The sequence below is a fragment of the Ischnura elegans genome, chromosome 5 (genome assembly GCF_921293095.1).
Source record: "Ischnura elegans chromosome 5, ioIscEleg1.1, whole genome shotgun sequence".
In the NCBI taxonomy this organism is placed as follows: Eukaryota; Metazoa; Arthropoda; class Insecta; order Odonata; family Coenagrionidae; genus Ischnura; species Ischnura elegans.
This window is the reverse complement of record NC_060250.1, coordinates 15,329,725-15,353,690: the sequence shown is the minus strand read 5'-3', so window position 1 is coordinate 15,353,690 and position 23,966 is coordinate 15,329,725. Positions and strand designations below refer to the sequence as shown.

Genomic DNA, 23,966 nt, shown 5'->3' with positions numbered 1-23,966 from the left:
TTCAGTTTCTCTCTACTTCCTTAAGTCGTAATGGATAGGGTTTTGGTGCCGGTCGTTTTAACATTACGTTCATGTTCGTAGGAACTATTATATAATTATATAACTATAATATAATAATATAGTCATTCTGTGTTGTTTTATGGGAATTATTAAACATTCTTATGTTCCTCCAAAAATATTTGGAAGCTGAAATTACAAAATCATTCTTCTGTTGTTTTCATTGGGCTAGCGAAGCAATGAAGTCTAATAGGGGTGCTGGACGTAATATCTTTTGCATTCTCTTGAAACTTCTTAAAATATTAATTTTTCTCAAGGATTTTATTAAATAGGAGCTAAGACTTGAAGGATACTTAAAAGGTTTGCTATAAGCTTTAGGTGAAACGACCTTAACATGTATCTTTGCGTGGACTTTGTCTTACCTCTTCTTACCTTCGGCTCTCTAAGTGTTCCCTTCCTTTCCCCGAATGATCACCAGTTCACAATATTCATTTGATTGTCCATATTCTCTAACGTTTCGAGGTCCGTTCCTCGTCATCAGGGATTGATGCTGCTGCCAAGACGGTGGACTGTATTTACGCTTGTATTACAGTTTGTGTCTCGTCCTATAGGTTTTGTTCTCCGATGGCAAAATAGTTTTCAACACTAACCACCATGTTTAGCTCAGCGCATACACGGTGTCCCTATTTAACTGCTCGTTTTACAATCGGATTTCTGTTGCTTCTTTAGATATTGTGTCCCGATAATCGGATGTTCGGCAAAGTATTTCCGTCTCATCAAAATCAGTGTCTTTTTTACATGCCAACCAATGCTCTGCAATGGCCGAATTAATCGGTTGGGCTGATAGCTGGCGCTAAGTGGCGGCGATGCGTTGATTCGCGTTTCATCTATGCACCAGGTCTTTCTTCATGCATGTATCTCGTTTTTTTTTCTGTCTACCATAGTTCCATAAACCTTTCCATTTGTTTTCTACTGTCTCAGTTTTCTCTGTCTTTTTCACCTTCTGGCGCAACTCGCCTGCCAACAGCGAAAGACGGGGCCCAGTGATTGACGCAGAATGCCTTCCTCAATTGGCGAAAACGGACTCCATTCCAAACATGCCCTACATGTGCGTGCTTCGACGCAACCCGCTTCGCTCCAGTCCTTGTCATGAAGAAGAGAACAGCTGCATCAGCGCTGCCAACCGTGCTCGCACTATCCCACTCCTTACTCAACTGTTTTCATTGCCGGTGTCAAGTCGCGGTGCTGCATTGCGAAAATCCTTTCGTGCGATTTCCACTTCGCGGCCGCGCGCTCAGGCGTGCCTTTAGAGTTATTTACGCGTTCGCGAGCTTGGAATATAGGAAGGCCCTTGAACACGCGCCTACCATCGGTTTCTGGTCCCGTGACTGTGCTGTTTTTCTGACTCCGTTCTGCTTTTCAACTATTCGAACTAATCGATTTTTAAATTCTATATTCTTGAAACATGTCGTTTCAGTTATTGTTTTCTTCTTTGACAGTAGTTCTAGAATTTATGAAATTTTTAATACATCAGCGTTTTCGATGTCACAGTCCATTATTAACTGTTTATTATTATTTTCCATAGTAGCAATGAACTCCTAGTTGCCAACCCATCAATAATAATTGTTGCCGAAATGGATATTACAACGATAAAATAGCGTTAAACTTACATAAGGACATATATATCCATTCTGGATCAGAGATCTGGGTCAATGAGTGTGATAAAGGAGGGATTAGACCGCGAAAATTTGATTAATTTATCCTTAATGCTGTTTTCGCAAATTTTTCTCAATAGATCACGGGTCGTAGCGCGTTTCCTGGAAAAACAAAAACTAATAATTTATTAAAAAGACATTTCTCAATGCCGGAGTGCCTTTCATTCAAGTTTGACGTCACAGAATGTGGAAAAATATTGCGAGATATATATTTGTTGGAAGGGAGAAAATAGTCTTCCATTTTATGTATTTACACATTGAATTTTTAAAACTGCAGATTTATGTCCTCCTGAATATTTGTGTCCTTGGTTGACGGTAAAATCCTGAGCAAGACATTATGCTTGAGAGTGCTTCGGACTTAACAGAATAGCTTGGAATCATTAACTTAGGAACGCGGTTAAAAGTGGCGTGTTTATAATGACGTGTCACGTTTTGATATGGACCGTAATTCTTTTCCGATATCTTTGGTACTACTATTAAAAAAAAGTAGTCGGAGAACTCAATATATGCTTGGGAGGTTTGTGTGCCTATCAGTGAAACCGCAAAATGTTCACAATGGTCTCGTCTACGGCCTAGGTGCTAGTTGGCTTTGACAAAAGACATGTTGGGTTTATTTTCCAACATGTCATGAAATTTTAGTCCGCTGTTGCTCACAATGGTCTCGTCTACGGCCTAGGTGCTAGTTGGCTTTGACAAAAGACATGTTGGGTTTATTTACCAACATGTCATGAAATTTTAGTCCGCTTCTTAGTCACCAAAATTTTTTTAGGGGCCTATAGTTTCTCGTAGTGCAATACGGCGGTGAATAAAGCAAAAATTTCTGTCGTGTTTGCTGCTAGATCAGCATCAGCAATGTTCACAGTGGTCTCGTATACGGCCTAGGTGCTAGTTGGCTTTGACAAAAGACATGTTGGGTTTACTTTCCAACATGTCATGAAATTTTAGCCCGCTTCTTAGTCACCAAAAATATTTTAGGAGCCTATAGTTTCTCGTAGTGCAATACGGCGGTGAATAAAGCAAAAATTTATGTCATGTTTGCAGCTAGATCGCGCATCTCCATTATTTCCGATGTTTAGATGATCGCCTGTCGCTATGTCCAACGCCCTATGGGGCTGGATGTCGTTTTGAGCTGTTCATTCACCTCCGTTAATAGTTTACGTGAAGCTAAAATCCTTTGAAAAAATTTTGGGTACTGGGAAGCAGGCCTAAATTTTCTGAAACGATTGAAAAGAAGTTAGATCAAGAAGGTGACTTCTGTCAGAGCCAACTAATCAAGCAGTAGGCGAGTTAATTTGGAGATTGACACGTCTGTTAACCTGACTGCAATGTGTTTTTCAAAATTTATTCATTACCTTCTTTAAATTTCCATACCACCGGAAATAGAAAGGCTGTTACATCTACATAATACCCTGCGAGCCATTTTTAGGTTATTTTTAACTATACGCACACTAACAGATTATACTCCATTTCCATAAAATGGCAAAACTCGCCTACTACCAGCTCATGAAGGCAATCTGCCATTAAAGCTTGAATACTCAAAACATGCTGTTTGAAATATGAACTAAGAAAATTCAGAAATATGCTCGAAGGAATACGTAATTTATTAGGTTACGTTACCAGTCAACTGACCTATTTGTACGTTCGAACGCTGCCGTTATAATCTCTTATTAATCGTGGACAAAACGACATTGTGACTCTATCGGTTCTACAGTCCATCTCTCTTATTTTATTTATATGATCTGACCTACCGTAGTATGTTGGCATACGTAAAATATGGCTAACTTCGTCGGAAAATACACTGCTCTTTAATTTACAGAATAGGTTAAGTCTATTTTTCAGTCAACGGTGGGACAGAGATTCCCATCCGAGTTTATCTAAAAGGTCAGTAACATTAACAAGACCATCGCAACGACTTAACGACTCCACATTTACATCGTGGTGTTGTAAGCAGTGAACAATGAAATACTCTGGATGTGGGCAACCTACCCAGTCCGGATGCGAACCCATTACTTTCGGGTTAAATGACGAGGACATTACCTCACCGCCACCGAAGCCGGCTTCGTATGTTTCTTAATGACGTCTCACTATTCCCCCTGCATATTCTCCGGAGGTAAGAATTATGAGGCGCTAACGAAAGGGCGTGGAAAGAGCAGTCCGGTTGTGTGTACCTTTGCTTAATAGCTTAGAGCGTGACCTCTAATTTGAAATGCTTTCATCGGCGGCGAACGTTGGGGGGTCTGCACCTGCCTCGTCCCGTCGTGTAAGCATCGTTTTTAATGGAATAATTGCCCTCGCGGAGCGCGTTGGCTCACGATTGAGTTTTGAATGCTAATCACAGCGGTGGCTGACATTACCGAACCGATAATGGCCACCCATATTTTTTTTATTCCATCGCCCGGCATTGTGGAAATTTGAGAGCGCCGTGAACCTACGAGCGACAGATTAGTGTGCCCGCCCTCGGGATTTTGTGATGTCACGCCCTCCACACCTGCTTTTTTAAAAATTTATTTGGCTTCCGTTGGGTTTAGAGAGTCCAACAAGTGCACTGCTTTAAATTTTGAGTGGTTTTCGCTGCTGCCGCTGCTCCCTTGAACCCCCCTGGGGACTTCCATCGACTTCCCGCGGCTTTAAAATAGATGTCGCGTCACGCCTTTCCCGCGTGCTAATCGAAATTTGGAGTGATTGACGACCTTTCGCGTCGGAACCTCTAGATTATTGACAATATAATATCACGTTCGCCTCCGGTTTTTATTTTCTGGTTCGCTCTAACCAGAGCCATCTATAAAAAAACATACATGTTTGGAATACTTTCGATATGCCCCTTTTTCTTACACAATCAGTGATCGTAAATTCTGGCCTCCACAATTTGTGTTTGGATATGATTACAATTTTCTATAAACTTCCTACGCGGCCTTGCAGAAAATGTTGAGTTAAAAATATCTGTAAGCGTGTACCTTATGCCATCAAACTAATCTCTTTAGGAAGGAAAAAACACCTCCAACCATCGACGAAGGTTACTCGGGATTTCCACCGGGCCAGGTTCTCCATCACGGCCGTCGTTTCGATGCACCGGTCGTCCATCGTCGTTCATGCATCAGATGATGATGGGAAACTCTTGCATCGAAACGTCGGCCGTGATGGAGAACCTGACCCGGTGGAAATCCCGAGTAATCTCTATGCCGGGAAAGTCTGCGACCATTATCCACCTCGAACCATCTTTATTTTCAGGGTGAAGCACTTATTCATCTTTTTTCTCAGATTAATATTTTGTTTTAGGGTAGAAATATTATAATTTTAGGGACTTTTCATCCTGAGAATGGAATTAAGCTTTCATAGACCCTTTCTTAGCGAATTCGTGACCGATGGTGTTCCATATTCTTTATGAAACCGACAGCGGCGTCCACGGCTCTTTGTGAATGCGCTGCGAGCCATTGTTATTAATTCGTCCTGAGCTCTTCGCGTTGCCCTTGTCTCCAGGATTTCTAATTAAAAACAATTGCTTCGCACGTCTTGCTTATCTCTCCGAAGTGATTGTGTTCTCATTTCCAATTTGTGCAACAACCTATTTCGTTTATGCTCGAGAAACGCCGCGGGAGACCTCTGGGTTTTTCTCCTTCCCGCCGCATCAAAAGGCCTGGAAAGATATTGAATCTGGCGCTTTTGTATCTCTTGTTAATCAAACAAGAATCTCTCGAACCTTTTCCGCGAGAATGAGACTTGGTTATAACGCCTCCTTCTTTCCCTCAAGGCCTCGACGAACGAGAGAAGAAGAAAGCCGAGGAACCCTCGCTATCGAACCCAACCGTTCGCGATATTTATTTCTCTCGCGTATCCCGATTTGCCCTTCCGCGGTTATGCTCACGAGAACTGACATTCCATCCTTTCTGAAAACCCCTCTCTCGTTCCCTTTATTTATTTTTCACCCTCATCCCCCACCCCCTCCTTACCCTCTCCGTGTGATGAATGACAGCAGACCGCCTTCCTTACCTTCAGTGCCGTGGAACAGGAATCTGACTTGTATTGGAAGAGCCAATCCGGTGGAAATCCACCCTTCTCTTTCCCTCGATATATCCCTCTCACACTTTTCCCTTTGCTTTCTTCGCGCTGCTTTTCAACGGAATATGTATTCATGTTCTATATGAGATACGGAGGAGACAGAAGGTATGGCTGGAGCGAGTACTGAGGGGGAGGGGATGTTGAAAACGGTTTTATAGGGTAGAATAATGTTGGGTAAACGAGGGAGAGGAAGGAAAGGAATAGGATTTTTTTAAAGATAGATTGTGGATTTAAGAAGGGAAGCCGTGATTAGAGGGGAGATTGCCGGAATACTTCGTAAATACTACATGAAAACCTACCTTGTCGGTATAATACTTTAACGATGAATCATATTTTAATTCATCCCCAAAATTCATATATTTTACGACGAATTCAGTTCATAGAATTTAATTTATACTGAAGATGGCTGAAGAAGAAGATCCCTGGTTCGATTCACGGTCCAGGGTAATTTCTTATCATCGCAATTTATGTGAATTGGTTTCACAAGTAAAATTATTGAAGTCTTCAATGGTTTCGGGACTGTGTGTCATTATCAAGGTGTAAGATACATTTCTTCATGTAGTGATGGCTACTGGAAATATGTCGAAGAGATGCATGAAGTTTTGATTGATATCAATGTAAAAATATATTTTGATTGTTAAGCGAAATCGTGGGTTTGATTTTATGTGTGTTGGGTTATTCTTTATTTTACATTCTCGTTTTTTATTCCACTGATAGAGATCTTATGATACATAGTTGTGCGCAATAATATCCTTCTATGACTACTCATGCGGTCGCTTTTCCTCTGATGGTTTTGGATAGGACGAAAGTGGCGTTTATTTTTGTTTGATAGTTTTGTTTGAACCGATAGGTTCCTATTGAATTCTTCTGTTGGATGGATTTCAATTTTGAGACGCACAGAAATTTCAGAAGTCACTTTTATGGGATTCCTTTTTCTGTACGCCCGGTCGCATACACCCTATCCCCTCTCGTCCTCGCAAACGGTCGCTTAGGTAACTTCCTGTTGTATCGTCCACGTGGGTGTGGTTGGAAGAGCGCGGTTTGCCTCTGATGTTTGCTCAAGAGTTAATTCCATGGCGGGCCTCTCGGAGTGTATTGATTCATGAATGTAAAGGTTAAAAGTCATCTTCAACTTCAAGGGGGAAGGAGGAAGTAGGAATAGGAGCAGACCGAGGGGAAAGATCTCCTAAGTACAAGTGAAAGGATTGTCGCTCCCGTGAACATCTTTTGTGATCGAAGATATACGACTCTTGATGTCTACATGCTTCTGGGTTTCACCGCGTGGATTTTCTTTGCGACGACAGTTTCTCCGGTATTCCAACCGGCGTCTTCAGGTCGATGTCGGGATTCAATTTTTAGTGACTTATATAGTGCATTCTTGGCGCCAATTTTTCATTCAGTTGGCTTGAATTCAAGACACCTGAAAACATGAATAGAGAAGACGGCTACCCTCTCCACAACTCGTGGAAGAGGGTCATACGAGAGAAAAGAAGGTGGACCAATCAGCATCCAGCATGAAAAATTGGCGCCAAGAATGCACTATATAAGTCACTAAAAATTGAATCCCGACATCGACCTGAAGACGCCGGTTGGAATACCGGAGAAACTGTCGTCGCAAAGAAAATCCACGCGGTGAAACCCAGAAGCATGGAGACATCATCTAGACAACGCCGCGGAAAACTACGCATCAACTTATGCGACTCTTACTCGAAAAACCTCGTGACATGAATACTGCGAAGGCCGAGGTTCATTCCGCGTATTAAAAAAAAAGCATTTGACAGCTATCCTTGCTTAACCGTTCGACGAGTAAAAACGAGAACTATATGCGACAATGATGTCAATAAAACTTGTGATTACCTCTATTGTCGTTATAATTTGCTCGTAATTAAATAATGAGCATTTTAACGCGTGGTATTTTGCAGATATCGCGAGTAAGAAATGTGAGTTGCAAGGTAAGGTATATGGTCTTAAACTTGAACACGTTGAGTCGTTCAGCAATTTGGGGAGCAGACTATAAGAAAAGAAATAAAACGGCAAGGACATGAGAAAGAGAAGTACCTTTTCTAAGGGGTCGTTCATAAATACGAAGGAGCTTAGGAGAGGGTCATCATGCATGGGTATAAAGAAGAGTCTAGCGTAGAGAATGATCTGATGGTAGCGCTGTGTACTGTGGAAACTTGGACGCTGAGGAAGGAGGACAAGGGAAGACAAGGCATTCGAGATATGGGCGTAGAGAAGAATGGAGAAGGTGAAGTGGACGGGGAGGAGGAGATATGGCGAAGTGCTAGACATGGTGGGTGAGGAGAGGCAGCCTCTATATGAAATTCGGAGGAGACTGGAGGTATGGATGGAGCGAGTTCTGAGCGGGGAGGGAATGTTTAAAGCAGTGTTGGAGGGTAAAATATTGGTAAACGGGGAAGATGACGGAAGAGAATAGGATTTTTAGGTAAAATGAAAGGGAGTAGGTCTCATTGTGAATTGAAGAAGGAAGTCCGTCGATGGAGGGGCGGCTGTCTATTTTTCATTAATACTCTATCTATATCCACCCTAATCGGTAGAATACTTAATAACATGTCCCATGACGGCTTCAATTAATCGTTAAATAGTTAGATTTAATTGCAGTGATATTTTATCCATTCTTCAGTTCTGTGTCCGAGGGTAGAATGTTGGGTAAACGAGGGAGAGTTAAATGCGAATTGGATTTTTAGGTATAATGGAAGGGAGCGAGCCTTATTCTGAACTGAAAAGGGAAGTCCTTGAATGGAGGGGAGACAGCCAGAATAAGTTTTAAAATACTCCATAGAAAGTTTCCACGATCGGAAGAATATTTTAATAATGATACTCCTCTTGCAGTTAATATTCACGAGGCTGCAGCCTGAGTTACTTGCTCCGGTGGTTAGTGAGTCATGGAGGACTTAATGTTCGAGGGAGTTGGGCTGGACAGGCATTCGAGCTGATCGATCGTGGTGTGTGTCCAATTTTGGAGGGTCTTAAATGTGATGTGGGGAATGGGTGGGGGGTGTTGGGGTGGCCTGTTGTGGCAGTTGAGGGGAGGGTCACTCTGTGGGGAAGGGGTCACCGGAAGGAGGGATGATCCACGTTCTGACCCCAGCTGACTCTTCGACCGCGCGCTCCTTGTCCGAATCATAATCTCCTTAGGGCTCACCCATGTCCCCAAGTTATCCCTGCCGCCATAACTAAGGGCATTATTGAGGAGAATCTCCTCTGAAAATCGAATCTATGGAAGCAACGCATGTGGGCACCTCTCTCTACCCACAGTTTTAACCTTAGTAGTTTCTATTGAACTAGATTATTATGAAAGTATTCTAGCGATTGAGGTAGGCTTCCACGGAGTATTTAAAATTTATTCTGGCAAGTTCCCTTCCTTCAGTGGAATCACCCCTTAAATTGACTCTACGGCCTGCTCCTTTTGCATTTTATTTAAAGATCGTATTCCCCAACTTCTTCTCCCTCCTTTTCTCGACATTCTACCCTCTAACACTTCTCGATGGTGGTCATGTGACGGTCTAGTTCTTTTAGTTATGGAGTGAAATTAACTTGGCATTTGGGTTTACATATGCTTATTTCGTCGGGCGAAGTTTGATTTAGTGAACATTGGAGTAATTACTTGAAATTTACACATCTGCTCATCTTGGGTGGCAATATTACATCTTTCTATAATTTCTATCGTTTGAACATAAAAAATTAATATCAACAATATATATTGGATTATGCTTCATGTATAAATTACCAACCTTTTTGACACCTTGTTGAAGTTTTCCTGGTTGATAGCGTGGCTCTCATCGATTTTGGAAATGTTCAAATTTAGGCAAGAATCAAGTATTCCTAACTACATAGTGCACCTCTTAAATACCGCCAATTAGAGGCTTGTTGTTAGCATCATAAAAAATAATCGTCAGTAAAATATTTACTCCTTCATTTATGCTCTTTTTTCTCGTCTGACGTCATATTAGACGACGCTGAGCGGATGCGGGACTCTATCTTCTGCCTGATCATCATTTCTGAAACGTTGCCTCTCATGAGTCATTTATGACTTCATCAGGCGTTAGATTTTTTCCGCTCGCGAACGGAAATTGGAACGGCAACGGTTGTCACGCTTGGCAAACATTATTTACCGCCATTCATTTTATTCGCTTCGCTTATAAATGTCAGTGTTGAAAATATTTTCGTTCGTTCCTGCATTTTTAAAATACCTAAATCAAGATCAACCCTTCATAGAGTGTATCTCTATAATAACAGGTCGTGACGTTATCGTAGTTGAAGTGTCTATTTATGAGTATCGCGCACCTTCCCGCTAATATTCCTCTGTTATTACTGGAATGGTACCCATCATAGATAGCATCGATGAACTATTTCTGTAGTTATTTCTCGGCAATGAGAACCATTTCGACGAACTAATCCAGCTCAATCCTGTTCTTATATCCATCCTAGACGTCTAAAACGCATCCCACGCTAGATAGTTTTCTCTAAGGATTCTCATGTTCTGTTATTCCAGTGCTGGTGGCGTTGCTAGAGTGTTCTACATTTATATCTCCATCTATATCCAGTCACATCATTATGGGTGTGGCTGAGGAAGTAAGGGTAGTAGCCGTTAACAAATGAAAAGAAAATGTTTTAACAAAGTTCCACCTATCTGTAATTAAAGTTTTTTTATTTTTCGTGGCAAAAACGTATTCCCATGCCTATTTCTTTTGTATATATATCGAAAGATATCTATTTTTTTTCTCTATTTCTGTTCTCTATTGTTCTAAGCAATCTAAGCTTAGCGCGCAACCTCAGAGGTTCCCAGCCTACTTCGTTTACCATCTGAGTAACGCTTTCTCTACCCCGTAGCTGATTTTGAAGAATCCCGCAGCTTTTCTTTGTATTTTATTATTAAGCTGACGGATAAAGACTTTCTGCGGCGGATCCCGTACCTATCCGTGTTGGAAGCCCTCGAACAAGATGGGGTACGTGTTAGCCTATTAGATGGAGCCCTAGGCAACCGACCGAAGGGTCTTGGATTCAAATCCTGGTTAGAACCCATGAATAACCTCGCGAGGGATATGAGGGGAAACCTGATGGTGCGAGGTGGCCGAGGGGAAGGAACTGGACCCAATACCCTGAAGATATGCGTCACTCACACGCCTGTGTCTTAGTATAGGTTGAGATCTACCCTCACCGATCGAAACCAACCGCATGGTTGAATCATTGAGTGATTGAGTGGTACTGCATGCTCAAATTGGGCCACTTCTAGTCCATCTCCTAGAATACGACACATATTTTCGTGTTAAAGTATCAGATTATCAATATTTTATTTAAGTACGAAACAGTATCAGTGCTTATCATGAGAAGCGATGAGTAAAAATTGCACATTTTTGCTTCTCGGTGACTCTAGACCTTTCGTGGCTCGTTGTAGCTACGCCAAATTTTAGCTCCTATATCTTTCATCATTTATATGCGCAAGTGGGTACTGATGTGCATATTAATATCTCCAACTGCGCAAATGTGGATATTTTCTTCAGGGAGGAATTTAAAAGACAAGAGTTTGAGTATAAAAAAGAGCAGGCTTTGATCTTTATTTTTATCGTCTTCATCTTCGATATTTATTAAGATACTTCGTTGCATGAAATATTTATATAAAATCATAGAAAGGATTGACAATACATAAGTATGCAGTACAAAAAACTTAGTATCGAGAAATTTCTGCTAGGACCTCTACGAGTTCTTAAATTAGAACCTCTCAGAAATGATCAAATCATTTGATCATAATTCTAATTTAGTTGCAGTTCAAACCCAGAAAAGATATAATCGTCTGGCGCTTTCTCGGCATATCAATTGAATGAAATTATTTCGATTTGTCCACCCTTAGAGTTGCACCATCATTATTTAATAGAGTGTTTCTATCTAGGTAGTGATGGAGCTACTCACCTTGTGGAACACCCCAGAGAATGTCATTTAGACAGGATATATTTACCGAATATCAGAACATGAGCAGGGAGGTTCTTTCAATAGTTGGTATTATTGGAAGTAAGTTGCGGTTTTTCCAAACGCTGTTACAGTTTTTCTTCACGCCTGTTTCTGCTGACTCAGATTTTTGTTTAAATCGTTCCCGGAGTAACTGGTCGTCCGTCAAAATAACTGTTTAACATGAAGGTCGCGAATCAATCTCAGATTGGTTCGACCACTCAAGTGGCTTATATGTCTTCTCCTCCCTCGAAGCCCTTATCATCACTCAAACGCCTTTTTCAATATTTTCAACGATTAATATTGATATTGCACTCACAAAAAACCCGTTTTTAAGACTTCAGCCGACCGCTGTGTACATTTCATGCAGATTTCTCTTATCAGTATACAAAACCATAATTCTCTGCAAAGTATTGCGAAATTTCCCAACAGAGGTAAAGAGTGGAGTACTTCAACGGGGATTAGAAAATAAGGTGTTGTATCAATAGTTAACCTCTGAAACATAAGATTATGGATTGTATTTTGTAATAGTGACTCATTCCGAAGGAAAATTCTGACATTCAATTTTTAATTCTTCCAAGAAAATTTTTCAGATTTACGTACACTCAAAAAAAGGATTGGATGAGACATCCAGTTTTAATTGGATAAGTGAAAGTTGGATGCAGTATCCACTGTAACAGACACGGCAACCAACGCGATTAGGTGGTATATCTAATTAAATTGGACAATCATAACTTGGTTGTAGTGTCCAAGTGTTGGTCCCCACACCAATCTCGAAAATATCCCTCATCCAATAGTTGGATCCCACAGCCAACTCGATGGATAAGGCGACTATTATCGCTTCTGCGTCAGTCATCACTATAGCGACGGACTCCCAAACAGTTCTTATAATAAACAACTCGTAAGTGTTTGGCGTGCTTTGTGGTAAGTAAATAGCTTTTAAGTTTGCTCTTGCAAGTGAGAAAATATGTAGCCATTCAATGCCAATTTTAATACTTTTTTTATATCTTAGAGCAATTTAACACGAGACGATGACCGAGCTAAGGATTTTCTTGATGCTTGGGACCTGAACCTTCTCGAGGAAAAATTTACCGGTAAGCTTGCCTATTGTGTTTCGTTATTATGCATAACTCTTATTTTATTTCACCGTTCAAGATTTTATCTTGTGGGTTGATATTATCCTTAGGCTGGATATTGTATTTTTCAACCCATACGTTTCCTCGAAAGTACTTCCGGTCAATTTTGATGACTACCATATGAATTATACATTTCGTTACTAAATAGATGAATGCATTTCAACTTACTACATGTGTATTACAATACCACTTTTAATGAATGAAATGTTTGTATTCTCATTTGATCCATTGATGAAAAGTTTCAAGTAGTTTTCCATTAGATTTCAATTGGATTGGATTGCAATTTCATGCACACCGGATGACCTGAGTTTCACTGTACAAGTAGAAATACAGACACTTATGCACTAATTATGCGAAGGACTCTACCCTAAATGTATGTAATATCAAAGTGTAATATCAGACACTGGCTTCTTCCAGAGACCTCTTTATTCGTTTCATATCAAAATTTCTTTTTCTCCTCTCCTTCCTTCCAGCTCATATTTAAATGGCTTCCCTCTCAACAATTCCCTCTCTCTTTTCAACAACTCATTGGCAACAGTCCAAACATAAACATCAAATAAATAATAGAAATCAAAACATAAACATCATATCAAACGTTACAATACGTATGAACTGCAATATAGAGCTGTGTATCACGAAATTTAGAACTCAAACCGAGGATATATAGACCTATATACTATGGTATCCATATTGCTAGGTGTAACATACCACAGAATTTTTAAAATAATTTTTCTCCTGATCTAGCTATTACTGATGTTTACATGACAAGAAGTTACGGCTGATTTGTGCACTGTATAAATAGCTTAAGTTATGAGCAGGAAGTAGCTTCCTTTTCATACAAAACGTTGGTAACTAATTGCAAAAGAGTATAACGAATAATCATTAAGGCAAGTTTAATTATGCAAACATTTTATATATTTATTCCAGTTCCTTAGTGGAAGATTGTGAGGTGTTGATGGACACTGAGAACTTATAGGAGAATTCCCCGTGAGTTTGTGTCAGCTTGCCTTGAGGTGCCTTGGGTGAAAAGGAAGTTCACTCGTGACCGAAGTGGAAAATGTGTTGCAGTTGGTTTCGACGATTTCAGCCTTCCTGAATTTGGAAAAGTGGACAGAATAATTTCCAACGAAAATGACTGAGTGTTTCGTCTACTAAGCTCTGTACACCTTGGATTTCGACAAATATTTGATGTTTACGAAGTTCTTGAAACTAGCATAGTAAACGACATCAATGTTGAAAACTTAACATATTTTCAGCCTGTAATTTATGTGAGAATGCCGGACTATAGCAGCAAAATTGTATGCAGCCTTCAGATATTGTGTAACAAAATTTTTCTACTGAAAGTTTGTTTTTTTTTAAGTTGCTTCATTTTTTAATAAATACGTTTCATAAAAGATTACTGCTTTCTTATATCATTTAACCTATTTGCATTATTTATGGCATTCAATTCCACATGATAGTGATCCGAGGTGAGTAAGTCTTCTAGGTTACAAGTTGCAGTGAAAACCATGAACCCCAAAATTTACGGTAAATAAATATTTTATTAAAAAATGCATTTTCTAACTCTAATGTTCATCGTAAGTGGTGGAAATAGTACGACGAAAGGATATTATAATGTTACTTTCAAGTTGTGACACTATTAATAATAATATCCGTTGAAATATTACCCATTCATTAAACGCTACGCCAACAATTTCGCAAGGTTGTGGCATCCAATATAGATGGACGTAAGACCCAACGACGCTGGCTTGTTGTATCCAACGAATTGGTTGCCACAGCCATTTCTCGCCCAGCCATTTAAAATGGCTCCCTTATCCAACTAACTGGATGGGGCCATAGCAACCATTTATATTGGATGTGGGATCCAACTATTGGATACAACAGCCAATTTTTTCTTTCAGTGTAGCAGTAATAATGACTTACCGCGATTGTTATTGGCGTTTAGCGGAATAAGTTAAACACATAACTCTGGTTCAAAGACGGGGTCGAAATAGGCAGCATGCCTTAATTGGAAAAATATTAATTCCTTGTTGGGTGCACTTCTCAAATCTTAAAGTTAATAACAATCATTATTAAATAAACTATCAGTTAGATTTTACCCACCTTCCGGAAATCATTCATACGAAGAACCGACAAATTCTTACTTCACGATTGCTAAGTAGCACACTTCTTGCCCTCATATCCCCATGGGCCTTCCCAAATTACAATTGATAATTCCTCGTTCCTCAAGGACACAACTATTAGGATTCCTGCGTGAAAGTTATCCCTTACCAGCAACTAATATACAATTTTGCGGTAGCTCTTAACGAGACACTCCAGCAGAAGTTTATCTAAATTAATGATTCATAAATAAAGAGATTTGACCTCTTTTTCTGTAGTTCCACTCCTCTTTTCCGTGTCATTCTGGCTCAATCGTCCCGTATAATTCTCATACCTTTTATCACCCTTTAATCTTATGCATCTACAGGGACCTTCGCGCAATACAATTGACGAGTCCTAGTTCCTTTAGTACATAAATATTAGGATTCCTGCTTGAATGTTATCCCTTACCAGCGAATATTATGCAATTTTTCAATGGCCCTGATCGAGAAACTCCAACAGAAGTGTATATAAATTAATAAAGTCGTGTATATAGAGATTATTCCACGTTTACTGTTGTTCCACCTCTCTGTGCAGGGCCATTCTCATATATCTTTTATAACTCTCCAATCTTCTGCATCTGCAAGGACCTTTGTGCAATACAATTGACGAATCCTAGCTCATTTAGGACATTAATATTTGGATTCCTGCGTGTATGAGATCTTTTTCCAGCAAATATAATGCATTTTTGAATAGCACTGATCGAGAAACTCCTGCAGAAGTGCATCTGAAATGAATGAGTTCGTACAAAGAGATTAGGCGCAGCATTTCTGTACATTGTTAACGCACGAAAGTCGTTACCAACGTGGAAAAATGCCGCGGAAACCACAGATCCAATTCGAAACACATTTTCTGTAGTTCCTCTTCTCTTTGCCTTGTCATTCCGGTTCGTAGTCCCGCGTCATTTTCATGTCTTTTTTTTATCCCTCTCCAATCTTCTGTATCCTCACTTATCCACCCTTACCACTCCAATATCTCTTAAGGACTCGTGATCAATCCATGAATGGAGGTGGATTGATGGCTGGAAAAAGGGATCGATCGTTATTCAATTTCCGGTCGTTAATGCGAGTGGTTTTTGGGGAGCGGGATATCCCCGGGAAGAGAGGGTGAGCGATTTGGTTTCTTTTTTTTTCTTCGAGTGCGGCGCGAGGAGCAGAGAGGGCTTTATTATTATCTTTAGGGGGATTAGGTCGCTAAGTGCAGTGTCAGTGACCCCCACCCACGAGAAAAAAATCCCCCAAGATCAATAGGTGGACTAATCGTCAGCGGAATCCACTTTTAGTGGATATGGATGATCAGTATGTTTCTGCACTCTTTCTGAATTCACCCCGCGCATTTTTGAAGCGTGGAAATATTTCGCCAGCGATCGTCTGGACGCTTTAGACAAGCGTTGCGAGGAGTATGGCATGAGGATTGATCACAAGAAGACTCAAGGTTATGCGGTACCTATTTTAAAGCATCGTGAGCTAAGAATGTGAGGCCCGAGATAAAGATTAAATTGGGAAAAGTTTAAGCCGGTTGAGCAATTCCACTGATTGAACAGCGTTGGAGGAGGACGGATGCAGAAAAAAGGAGCATAGGAGGCGTTCATGAAAAGGAAGGACCGAGGGAGAGAATCTTTTTGTAAAAGTTTAGAGAAACGTCTAATGAAGAATCTGGATTATAGCGATTTAAGGTGAGGAAACATGGTTTCTTGGGAAGGAGGACGAGAAAGGGCGGAGGCCTTCGATATGTGGGTGCGGGGAAGAAAAGAGGTGTAGATGAAGCAGAATGAGAGGAAAAAACAAGGTGCTAGTCACGGTGGGTGGGGAGAGGCAGCTTCAGGATGGGAAAAGCAGGAGAAAGAAGGCATGGATTGGATGGATCAGTGAGTACTGAGCGGGGAGGGTATGTTGAAAACAGTGTTAAAAGGGTAGAATGTTGGGCAAGCGAGGGAGAGGTAGGAAGAGCATTGGAGTTTTAGATAGAAAGGAATGGAGTAGTAGGCCTTATTGTGAATTGAAAAGGGTAGTCCACTAAGGGAAAGAAGGCTGTCAACATGATTATTATATACTCCATGGAAACCTGTCGTAATCGGCAGAGTTCTTTAGTAATAATAATCGTGTGGACTTCTCCCAGGATATCATCTAAGCGATAGACCGCAGAATAGCCAGCGGTGTATCTCTTATGGAGTCACCATAAGTTAACGTTAAGTTAGAAATTTCAAAGAGGAGTAAGGATTAGCCTTGACCGGGATTTGAACTGAGTTCACATGCTCTACAGTTTAAGCTCTCAAGGTAAATTATTACTCTGGTGAAAGCGGAAGTGGTTGAAGTCCTGGCGTGAATTCGGGAGTAGTACTTAGGTTCGTATTCCGGTCAAATTTAATGATATTTCCTATGGTGAATTTTATCATTTCCCGGGTCGTTTCGAAATCGTTGAGAATATTTCGAAATATTATCAGTTTTCATTATAATGACTATTATGACTAATAAAAAGAGTTAATGAGTTTTCTAAGCATTTAAAATCCCTTTTGTATCTGAAATTAATGGAATGCAATAGTTTTTATTGCTGTGAAAATAGGAAACTTGGGTGCAAAGGCCAGAGTCCGTGATGCAAAAACCAAGTGATTTGGCCTTATTCGCTTTGTAGACGTACCTGTCAATTCTTGTTTGTCTTTTGAAAAATCTGTTTCTTATTGTGAAAGGGTATCCACAAAGGTGAGCCTTAATTTCGTCCATGTTAGTTTATTTCCTCTCACACCCCTGTTTTATCTTCTTTTTAAGATGAATGATTTATGTTAAAGAACTCACATTTATGTCAGAGGTCTTCGGCTGAAAATAAAAATCAGAATGGGAAAGATTGTCTTAAGTATTTTAGTTGCGGTAATTTCTAAATTGATTTGATGAATATTGTCTTGATGATGTGAAAAATATAATTTTCAATAGTGGTATCGAGCCTTCTTATCATGAAAGCCATTTATTATTCGCCTATTATTTGTAAACTACAAAGCAACTATCAAAATACCATTATTAGAGCATCTATAAAAATAAATACATATCTTTACTCGCAGTGACATTGATTTGATTACTAAGGAGCCACGTAGTGTGTTATTTTTTTTAGAGATAATTAAGGGAAAACTCGTCATGTTTGGAAATCTCTTTATTGATGAAAAAATTGTCTTTTTTCAACTTTAGGGCAGCAGTAATATCTAGCAATCTCACAGTCAAGTTTGAAAGTTGTGATTAAAGGTCACCTTTTTGTTGATACAGAGAATATTTATCATTCGAATGCTTTAGATTTCTTCTCGAGTTGATTAATGAATTCTCGTGAAAAATATGAGTGAGTTGCGTCATTAAAAGATGGAACTTTCGTCCGAGTACAAAAGAATTTCATCATCATCTTTCAAGCTTCCGTTATTTCTCAGTCTTTGTGATGAGGTTATTGTTAATTAGGGCTCGCCAATTTTGTCATCGTCACTTCGGGGGCGAGACACCGTTGAGAGCCGATGTCGCGCGCTTAATTATCTCTGGGTGGTACAGCGAAAGAGGGAGGGGGGCGAGGCCAAGTTTGCGCGTTTGGCCCTTTGAAGTTTTACGATTGCCGGGAACAGATTTTGTATTCTTTGGAAATTCGACGGCCGGAAATGATGAACAATTTTATTTATTGGACCAAGTCGCAATCACGCGGTGTTCCGATCGACAATGTCCTCCTTCAGCATTTTTTTAAATTATCATTTTCGATTGGGATGGGGTTTAAAAAAATAAACAGGTCCTTATTTTTTCCGTTTTACGATTCGTCACCTACTTCCCGAGATCATCCAGCCGAAATATCGACCTTTTGCTGATAAGTTAGTGACGTAACTGACTCTTGCCGAGCGGCTGACCGCGTATCTACTATTTCTCGGCGTGGTTCATTGTTATTGCTACTGTGATGAAATACTCTCTCCATCAAGGCTCTGTTTTCTCTGAACTATTCAATGCATTAGAAATTTAATGGCGTCACTAACTCGTGAAGAACGGGCGGCAATCTTTGTGTTTCCGTCTCCAGGTTTTGTGAAATTGACTGAGTGAGGAAGGCTTGATTTGGCTTTATCTCGCCGGCATAGATGGGCGTGAAGTTCAGTCCCGTCTGCCAACCTAAAGGTTGTGTATTCGAATACCGCCTTTGTGGATGTATCACCAACTGGGGCAAGGTGTATATCAAACAAGTAAATTGTAAGGAAGGACTATCTAGGTAGTCCTAAATTCACTTTCAATTCTCGTAATAAAGAAGACATTATTATTACTATTATTGCCAACTTTCCCCCTCCATCTACCGAATAAGGTATTTTGTAAATTTTTGACTCAATTTGGTCAAATTTATAGGATCTCACCGTAAATTTCTTTGAGTGTAATTTGTAAATGAAGTTTAAAACTCCCTTTATGCTTCCCTGTAGTGGCTATTGTTCATTAATATGTGGTTTTTCGTTCGTGATTAATATGTGGAGTTCCGCCTGGACAGATTACACTGTTCTGCAAAAAAATAGTTCAAAAACTTCCCGGCTACAATGTAGGCTGATTCTGGCTAATTTTGGGTCCCTGAATCCGAAAATGACCTCCGTTTTTTTATCACCCTCCATTTTTACGCAACCCCTAAATTGGGGAAAACAACCCCTTATCTAAACTTATCGCTTTTCAAGGGACTTTTACTAATGTTATCTGCTTCTGATTGAAACAAACTGACGTTTTATGGCTATCAGGGTCAAGAGAGGGTCAACTTCACTGGGGTTGAAAAGATTTAGGGTGTGAAAATTGAAAAAAAAAACTTTGAAAACCTTAAAATAACAATTTTTCTTCGTTTTTTATGACATATGATATGGTAGCTAATGGAAAAGATTTTAAGGGATGAATACATGGTTCACCCCACCTATTTTTTGATGGGCACCCCGGGCATTTTTTGAACTATTTTTTTGCAGAAAGGTGTTACCATTTTCCAGGCCATGGCTGTTAGTGATCATCGACTGTTAATGATTGTAAAAACCTACTTCTGATGTAAAAGGCCATGGTGCATTTATTGGGATGATTGGAATGAATAAATAAATATTTCAAGAGGCTTTTATTTAGCAGCCTCCATGATCTAGAAAAGTTTTAAATCACCACTAGAATTCTTGAGGAACTGGGCGAAATCGTTGCCGTGGAGTTCTGATTGGTGCATCCGTGGTGTGAGCTAATTCCTTCCGCTTGCGTATCAGTGTCATTGTGGTGGCGCCAGCATGTCCTTGATTCAATTCGGGGAGAAATGCCTCCTGGCAAACACCACCCTGCGCTTCGCTCGCAGGGTATCATGCTCAAGACATTTGTAATTAGCAGACTCTTCAAAATAATCTCTTACTAGTTTGCAATGAATACAGTAATTGGTGACAAAATATGTTACTTTCATGATGTAAATACAGCAGTTGACTCAAACTTCTAATATAGGTGAGAATTTTAAAGTGACAAATTTTCATTTTTTGATTATGGTCCGTTATAATGTTTCATGCTACGAAGGTTTAACAAATTAAAGCAAAATTGAATTATTAGCTGATAAAAGAAATGAGTGGAGAGCTGCGTAAATTTTGGGATTGTTGACCGGTGATGATGATGAAATCTATACATATTTTGATTAATGGTCCGTTCTAATTTTTTTAAACCGATTAGGTTATCACAAATTAAAACAATGTTTCTTGATTATTATATTTTTAAATAATGGTATTCGTATTTTTCTTCGTGAACCATGTAGTCGTGGTGGATTCTTAAAGAACCTCTCGTTGCATTCGATATCCAGAACTTTTAATGAGTCTTGAGTTTTTTTTCTGTATCGTGAGAATACCATCCAATATTTTAAAATGTGGGTCAGCTGTTACAAAAATGGAAAAGGTCTCAATGCAAACGCCTCAATGCTTCTTTGGGTCACATCACAATCATATCGCGTTGCGTCAGCGGTTTTTTTTTAATTCTTAAGTTCACAATTTTTTCCTCAAGTAAAGGCGGCGTTCTTGGGTACGAGACCGCTACTGTGCTCGTACAGCATGACTGGAGACAAGGAAACTTCTTGAAAAAAATATAAATGAATAAATCGTATCGGCAGTGAAAAACTCTATGGTGCCGAAGCCTGAACCATCGGAAAAAGTATTCGTGATTAAATAATCGTTATTTTCCTCCAAATTTTTTACTTTATTGCAACATGTTTCATACCTTATTGGCTTCATCGGGTACATTTACATTGCAGAATAAAAAAATAAATATTTCTGCAAAATTAATGATGCCACTTAGCGTTCAAACATGCTCTTAAATTAAAATTTTGTGGAGAAGTACAAGTATCTAATTATTAATAGGATTAAATTTCTGTAAGTGAAACGTGGCGTGTTTTTAGAATGGACAGGAGGAAGTGAACAGAAAATGATAGCGGCCTTCGAGAAAAGGGTGCTGGAGGATAATGCTGTGGATAAAATGGATGGATTGGGTGAGAAATGGTGTATAGAAGAATTAGCGATGAAAAAACACTATGGATGCTAAAAGAAACTCGGTGGTCACGTAATGAGGTACAGCGTGTAAGTGGAGAAGTTAATTGTGGGAAAAATTGATGGAAAAATCCCCAAAGGAAGACCAAGGGGCAAGTACCTAGGACAGATCACGAAAATATGGAGAAGGAAGGTCCTAGGGAGGTAAAATTACTAGGTTTAGATAGTGAGAAATGGAAGGCTGTAGTGTACCAATCCTGGGATTTCAATACTGTTTATGTATTTCTTGTTCTTGATCTCTTGTTGATATTTAAATATGGACTCTTGAAGCGTAGGTCATTTATTTGAACATATTTTCCAACGTTGCGTTAATTTATTTTCCATTTTAAAGGATTGTTATTTGGAAATGTGCACTATTTACTAAAGTGGACAAGTATTAAAACTTAAAGTTTAAGTGCAAATAATATGCAATAAAACATTTTTACATATAGATTGAAAGTTTCAAAAAAAAATGAAGAAAATTAATGTGACATACGTCTTTCGCGTACTTTTGTTAGTTGTTGCTTGATTTGTTATTATCTTGGTTGCTATGTTGCAATATTTCATTTATGAAAATTTTAATTAAAGAACTGACTCAGACGGTTCAAGCAAAATATATTGTGATGAAATGAATAATATTTTATGTTAATATAAAAAATGTAAATATAACATTGTGACATAGCAACCAGCAAACGAACTTAAGAGCTCGCAGCAGTGGAAGGCCTCCTTTGTTTAAGTGGTTGTGCATAAACACGGTGTAGTAATCTCTATTACGATTCCTGTGGTGTCTTCGTGGTGGAGGGAGAGAGAGCTGTGTCATTTTTTCCTCACTCGCTTATCACTCCTCCGCTGTCTTATTGTCCCCATCCAATCTCCCCACTCCTCCTGTCGTCTTCTGTCGTCTTATTCTTCCATGGTCTCCGCGAAATGATGCCGTCTTCGCTTCACAGCCTCCCGTAATGACCGCGTTGGCCCCACTCCAACTTGCTTCCCCGTTTGGCCTAGTGGCGGCGCAAGAAAAAACGGTCATTGCCGTCTTCTCCACTCGGCATCTGATTCCTCTCCACTCTGTTTTTAGTCCTCTTGGAGCGTTGAGGACAGTAGTTTTTTTTTAAACTTATTCTTTCCCGAAAGAATTCGAGGTAAAAAAAAACGGTCTAGACCTCTTTGACGTTATCACATTCGGATGCATTTTTTTTGTTCCCTCTCCGTCCGTTTAGATCCAGAGTAATGGATGGCTTCTGTGCCCCTGATTGACGTCAACTGTCACTTCGTTCGTGCATATTTTTACAGTCTAGCAGAGTCATGTCATAATTCCTCGTATTAATCCTCATTTACATCGATCTAAGGAGAAAGATACTGCGGGAGGTCAGTGGCTTCTGTATGTGAAGGCTTTAAGATTTGCGAGTCAGAATCTATTTAAACCTGCCGTTGACGGTTAATTACTCCTGCTAATTAGCAGTAACCAGTCAGATACCGCTGTAACGACTTCCTTTTGGTGATTTGTGATTGTAGTTTAAATTTAGTGAGTATCCTTTTTCTTTCTGCAACCGGAGTAGTTGATAGCTGCGTCAATCCCAATAGTCGTTCAATTGTGTTTAATTGTGCTTGCTTATTTTGTAACTTGTCCTGTCATATCATAAGTCTTTATTTAAAAGCTCGGTCACGCCAGTGGTTATCGTGCGTGCATTTTTTTCTTCTAAATCTCAGTCTTATAAGGTGGTTAGGTCATTTTATTATTCTGGGAACACTTTTTCTTTCGTCCGCTGTCGTCATACGCTTCATCACAGTTTTCAGTAGAATTTTTCAGTATTATCGCTAGTCTGGGATATAAATGAATGCTTCGAAGCGTAATAACATTCTATTGATTTAGTCTACTCAGAAATTTCAAATATCTATGAAGGAATATCTTTTTTTAGTTGGCTTCATTTTTAACTATTGTATGATGAATACATATGTTAAGTACATTTTTACCTTTCCCTGCCTTCATTTTTTTTGTCGAGTTGAAATTCCTATGCTGTCGGTTATTTGGGTGGAATATACAAAATACTAATTAACCTCAGAAATGAATAAGGGTTTGATATAATGAATGTATTTTTTTCCTCTATAAATATGCCTGAAAATTTATTTTTCATTTGACGAAACCAATGATATGCCGTTTATAGGTCGAATTTTTGGAAGAAATTTAAATAGGACAAGATACATATTGTAGACAAAGCACTAATTGTAAGTGATGGCCATTCGTAAAAATTAGGCATGAAATTATGCAGATGTACTAGATAGGTTTGAGGAGTTGAAAGAGCTTGTATTAAAATAAGAGCCACTGCAAGAAATAGTGGACAAAGATGTATTAACGCAATAGTGAGGTAACCGTTTAGCGTATGATGAAAGATTGGTTTTATAGTTTCCATGTAGGCTTCCGCGGAAATTTTGACTCTAGGCCGTGATATTATCCGG

At 39.5% G+C, this 23,966-nt stretch overlaps 2 long non-coding RNA genes across 2 annotated transcripts in view; both read left to right on the top strand.

Annotated features, from left to right (window-relative positions):
• Window positions 1-23,966, top strand: part of LOC124158519 — a 581,141-nt gene that overhangs the window by 356,647 nt on the left and 200,528 nt on the right. The window lies entirely within an intron of this gene.
• Window positions 12,347-14,343, top strand: LOC124158520. The gene is made up of 3 exons (XR_006864822.1): window positions 12,347-12,659; window positions 12,748-12,829; window positions 13,799-14,343. It is a non-coding gene; the product is annotated as an uncharacterized LOC124158520 (long non-coding RNA).